We start from the raw sequence: 6,322 nt of genomic DNA, 5'->3' as shown, positions 1-6,322 counted from the left end.
TGGATTTCAGCCTTCTGAGTATCTAGGGTTGCAGGTATGAACCACCAATGCCTGCCTACATTTGTTTCAAGGATAGAACAAAAGAAAGTGATGGAGGAGTGAGTTTAACTGAGATGCAGTGTATGCATGTATGGAAATATCCTGAGATCTTTCTTTAGACAACTAATTACATGATAAGAATCATCTTTAAAAAGAGTTTGTTCTGGGTGCCAGTAACACACTCCTATAATCCTATCTACTCAAGAGGCTGAGATCTGAAGATCACACTTTGAAGTGAACACAGTCAAGAAAGACCATTAAGCCTCGTATGGCCAATTAATCACCAAAAGGCCAGATGTGGCAAGTGGTACAGTGCTCGTTTTAAGTAACAATTAAAACAACAATGTCAAAAAAGCCATGCTCAGACACAGCTCCCAGGCCTGGAATTCAGGCTCAAATATATTTACTGATGAGTTTATAAGCTAAATTTAGCTTCCACGTAGAAGGGGAAACAGGCATTGACTTCATTTAATATTTTTTGAATGTAATGTTTTGAATGTAACTTAAATCTCATTTTTGGTGACATTAAATGCCAGCTCACCAGGAGTTCCCCACCTCCCCAACAAACACACACACACACACACACACACACACACACACACACACACACACACACACACACACACACACACACACACACACACACACACACACACACACACACACAGGACTAGAAACTGACCAAGGTAAGAATCGCTTCCTGCATTTCTAGTGAAAAAGACAATTGAATGATGCTCATTTGTAGTTGGATAGTCTTATTTTTTCGGTGGTGGGGCTTGAACTCTGGGCCTGGGAACTATCTCTCAGCTCTTCAGCTCAAGGTGAGCTGAAGTACTCTACCACTTGAGCCACAGCATCACTTCCAGTGATGCTCATTTTTATCTTAGTCTTAGCATTCAAGATATCCAGTTTTCCCCCGAGACTGATTTTATGGAGCTCATCCAGTGCTGAAGTTCATGAATTTTAGTGGGCTGTTGAATGAAACAAAGATTGATACACAGAGCATTCTCCTAAGTGGTCATAGAAGACCAGATAATGATTGTATCCCGTGATCATGTTGACACAGTCAGTGATGGAGATGACTCATACATGTCAGTGTTCATAAGGTTTGAAAACATATTTTATGTACCTCAAGAAAGAAAACATCATGAGTGAGTGAGAGATCTGGGTCTGAATCACACAGTAGCCATACTCTGGGCCCTGGCTCTCCCTCTACATATAGCTGTCATCCCAGCACTATGGAAGATGGTCAAACAACAGCAGGTAAGCTGAGCAAGTAAGTCTGCTTCAAAATGGAAAAGACCATCTGACCTGTGGTTGGAATTGGCATATTTGTGGAATATTCTGCAATATCCTTATGCCTAAATTCAACTCAACCTAAAACATGGGAGGTGCAGAAAGACTCCAAGGTAGGCCTCTTGATAGATCTCAAGGAGTGGGAGAAGAGAGCAGGAAGGGCAAGGCATAGCTCCCAGTTATCCTCTCAGTCTCTCTGTTCCTTATGCTCCATTCCCCAAGCAACCACAGGAGCCACAACTCAGGACAAAAATGAGAAAAATGTATCTCTCTGGTCACAGGAGTTGGGGTCCCAAGATTGACTGACTGATTTTGTTCTCTGTTCTCCTGAAGGTTCACCCTGGATTTGAACACATTTTAGCAAATGTATGACAGAAAGGAAGCACGAATGGATGCAGAAGATTTCACACATCATAGAGATAGGGGATCATCCTGACACTAGAGCCCCCTTCTGTCACCTCAACAAATGAAGGCCTTGATTCCAAGGCCTTTGGAACCCTGGTTTCTTCAATACAATTAATATTGTACTTAGCATGCAGAAACATGGCTTGTGTTTTCATGGGTCCCACAGTTGTTTTGAAAAGTAAGAGAATGCTTTCTCAACCTTTTAAAACATTTTGCTAAAAAGAAATGAAACCCTAGAGATTTGAAGCAAATGACCATGTATGGCATCTTCTAAGTGTCAATATTCCTTCCAACCCACAGTGGAAAATTGCCCAGTAACGTATACAATACAGTTATGACCCTGTAATTAATTACCTTTATTACAAGTGAAAAACAAGATTTAAAGTTACATTTCTGATCCAATTATTAACTGCCTGCTTTGCAAGTGCAAAAAATGTTTTAAAAATGCTCACAGGGTATGAGAGAGCAAACTATGATTGACTAAGATAGATAAAAGGTAGGTTGTATTACAAAGCTATCATTTAAAGTAAGTTGGCAATGTCATCTAAAGCATCCACCCCTCAAGGATGGACAGAAACACATGCTCCCATAAACCAGTTTGGTCAAAGAAAGTCATAGGGACATTCAATGTTTCTGACCTTGCATTCTGCAGATGATGCAACTGAAGCACCAGATGGAAAGGGGACAAGTCCCCTGTGGACAAAATCCAGGTGGTGGTGGCCATGCAATGATAATGGTCCCTTGGCATTCTGGTGTCAACTCTGCTCAAAACCAGATGTCCTATGCTCCTGTGAAAAGATAGAGAAAATGAGGTTGTTGGTGCAAGTTTCACAGGAAGTGCTAAAGACTCATGTGAGCGAAAATGACATCCTTTTTCTACTCTTAGGCTTCTCTGAATTATCAGTATGCCATTGTACACTGTGAATCTCTTAGTGGACATCTATTGTATACAAAGCAGGACTTCATCCCCACTGTCAACTCCTTTCTCCAAATCTCCATCTTTTCTTGTATCAACAGGAGTAACAGACCTCCTCTTACCATGGCTTCCAGTCCCTGGTGGGGAGGGGGATCAAGAGGAGGGGCACTTCCTGGCAATGAGGGTGTCCTCTTGATGGCACTGCAACAAGGCACATATAGACCAGGAAGACGGAGGTCCACAGGCAAAGAGACATCACTGTAGCAGATGCAGTGCCAGTTCGGGAAAGGTGGCAATGAATATGGCTCCAGCTCCATGACCACCAGAGATCCTGGCAGAACTGACCAACCCTGGGGCCATACTGGGGGTAGCAAGGAGGTCTCTGAGACAGCCCCACCCTTCATTCTCCCTGGGGATCTAGGGCGCCTTAGTCCATGTCTATATAGCTCTGCAAGTGCGTTCCCAATTTCCTCACCCAGCTTCAGGTCCTTTGACACACACTTACAGTACCTTGACCTGCACTTCCGGTCCTATGAGTGTGTGTGTGTGTGTGTGTGTGTGTGTGTGTGTGTGTGTATGTGTGTGTGTGTGTCTTTGTGCCTGTGCGCACGTGTGTGCATACACACGTGTGTGAAGTGGCCCACTTACTTTGAACTAGCCCGAGCCCAGGAGGGCATCACACACATGCCGCAGTCACACGACTATGAGGATGGAGATGCATGCAGTCAGGCTGAAGATACCCTAGGATTCACATCACAGCAACAGGTGCAGCACCAGTTGGGGAAGGAAAGAAATGAACATGGCCTGGGTCCTGAGACTGCTGGTGGATGCAGTGGATTCAAGAAGCCTCGGGGTGGACCCCGGAGACAGTGCAGGGCAGATTCCTGAATTCCTGCTTCTTTTTTGGGTGGCCACTGTGGTGACACTCACATCCAGGTGGGTGTGCATGTGTGCGCATCTGTGCATGCATGTCCCTCACCAGCGTGCATGATTATGTGCAGTGCATGTGCATTCTCTTACCCTATGCACACGCACATGCCCTTCTCACACACTTCTGGGCTGGGATTCTAAATTTCCTGAGAAGCTGGAGGATTAACAAAAGGGATGGGAATGTCGCTTAGTGGTACAGTGCCTGTCTAGCATATGCATGAAACCCTGGGTTCGCAACCCAGATGCCCCTCAGTAGATGAATGGATCAAGAAAATGTGGTATTTATACACAATGGAATTCTATGCCTCCATCAGAAAGAATGACACTGCCCCATTTGTTAGGAAATGGAAAAACTTGGAAAAAATTATATTAAGTGAAGTAAGCCAGGCCCAAAGAAACATAGGTCCCATGATTTCCCTTATTTGTAATATCTAGTATAGTATGAGTCAAGCGGAAAAGGTCAGATAATGTGATGTCAGGAAAATGAACCCATATATATGTATTTTAATGTTTTTTTTTCTTTCATGCATGTGTTTCTAACGCATTTATAAGATTATCTCTTTGTTGCTTTGTATGTCCCTCCCCCACAGTATAACCCCTGCTTTCACTATATTTGATGTCAGTATAACTTGTGGAGGAGATGGTGAAAAACCAGTTGTTTAAGGATACAGGTGGACCTGTTGCAACAATGAGAAGTACAAGTTGTCATGTCCAAAACGAGCTTTACAACGTCGGTGCGGGGGGAGGGGGGAGGCAGGAAAGGAGAAGGATTGGGATGGGCGGGAGGGGGGAGGCTGGGAAGGGATGTGAAGGGTAAACAAAGGAGGAGGCTGCAATGCTTGGTAAGAAATGTACGCATTATCCTGCCCATGTAATTGTAACTCCTCTGTACAGTATGTTCACAAATAAAATAAAATAATAAAAAAAAGAAACCCTGGGTTCGATTCCTCAGTAGCACATAAACAGCAAAAAACTAGAAGTCGCTCAAGTGTTAGAGCTCTGGCCTTGAGCACAGCAAGGATCAATGACAGTGCCCAGGCTCTGAGTTCAACCTCAGGACTGGCAAAAAAAAAAAAAAAAAAAAAAGAACAAAGCTCACTCGTAAACGGAATACAAAATCTATTTTATAGATAGTGCTCCAACCGAGCAGGGTGCCATGCTACATCCTCCACTGGGTGCTTTCCAGTAGCAACTGGGAAAGTCTCACCTCAGGTCTAGATTCCAGCGGTCATGGGTCCTCCAGCCTCTCAGGAGATATAGAAGCCCAGCCGGGAAGTGAGAAGAAGGGGCATGCATGGTCACAAACTGTGACAGTACAAACGTGCAATGGGCATAAGCACAAATGCTGGTGAGGGACACTCATGGGCACACACATGCACACAGTCCTGGATGAGTCTGGAAGCACACCACCATAGCGGCCACCCTTTAAGGAAGCAGGAGGCTTGGAGTCTGTCTGCCCTGCATCCTCTCCCGGCTCCGGCCTGAGGCTACTTGATTCCACTGCATCCACTGTGTCCACCGACAGTCTCAGGACCCAGGCCGTGTTTGCTGCCATCCTCCTGCAGCTGGTGCTGCACCTGCCGCTGGCACAAGAAACCCAGAAATCTCTATGCCCTAGCTGCGTGGATCTCCATCCTCCTAGTCCCTGTCGGTGTGTGACCATGCATGCCTATGATGCCCACCTGGAGTACGGCTGGTTTGAAGTAAGTGGGCCACTTCACCCCACCCCTTCTTCAGCTAAGGGTTAGCTCTCTACCACTTGAGCCACAGTACCACTTCTGGTTTTCTGGTGGTTTATTGGAGATAAGAATCTAATGGATTGGGTGGGGGGGGCAGGGAGAGGCTGGAAAGGGATGTGAAGGGTAAACAAAGGATGAGGCTGCAATGCTTGATAAGAAATATACTCATTATCTTGCCCATGTAATTGTAACCCCTCTGTACAGTATGTTCACACACACACACAAAAGAATCTAATGGAATGGTCTGGGAAGGTGGCTCAGTGGTAGAGCACTAGCCTTAAGCTGAACAACTGAGGGACAGCACCCAGGCCCAGAGTTCAGGCCCCACAACCGGACCCAAAAACAAAAAAAAGAAAAAAGAAAGAAGAAGAAGAATCTAATGGACTTTCCTGCCTGGACACTGTTTTTTTTTTTGTTTTTGTTTTGTTTTGTTTTTTCCAGTCATGGGGCCTAAACTCTGGGCCTGGGCACTGTCTCTCAGCTCTTCAGCTCAAGCCTAGCACTCTACCACTTGAGCCACAGCACCACTTCTGGCTTTTTTTCTTTTTGCTTATGTGGTGCTGAGGTATCAAACCCAGGTCCTCATGCATGCAAGGTAAGCGCTATACCACTTAGCCACCTTCCCAACCCCTGCCTGGACATTCTTTCAATTGCTATCCTCAAATCTCAGCCTCTTGAGTAGCTAGGATTGGAGGCATGCGCCACCACTGCTGAGCTATCTCAAAGATCTTTTAAAGGGAAAAGAATTAATAATGCATTAGGCACTGGTGGCTTCCACCTGTAATTCTAGCTACTCCGTAGGATGAGATTTGAGGATCTCTGCTTAAATCCAGCCTAGGCAGCAAAGTCCATGAGCTTCTTCTCAACAATTAATCACCAGAAAACTGCAAATGGCCCTGTGCCTCAAAGTGGGAAAGAGCTAGCCTTAAGCAAAAAACCTCAGGGATAGTGCCCAGGCCCTGTGTTCCAGTCCCAGGACTGGCAAGAACAGCAGCAT

Source organism: Dipodomys merriami, unplaced genomic scaffold (genome assembly GCF_024711535.1).
Source record: "Dipodomys merriami isolate MVZ:Mamm:240054 unplaced genomic scaffold, mDipMer1.0.p SCAF_1266, whole genome shotgun sequence".
In the NCBI taxonomy this organism is placed as follows: domain Eukaryota; kingdom Metazoa; phylum Chordata; class Mammalia; order Rodentia; family Heteromyidae; genus Dipodomys; species Dipodomys merriami.
The sequence above is the reverse complement of the archived record's forward strand: the minus strand, read 5'-3'. Positions refer to the sequence as shown.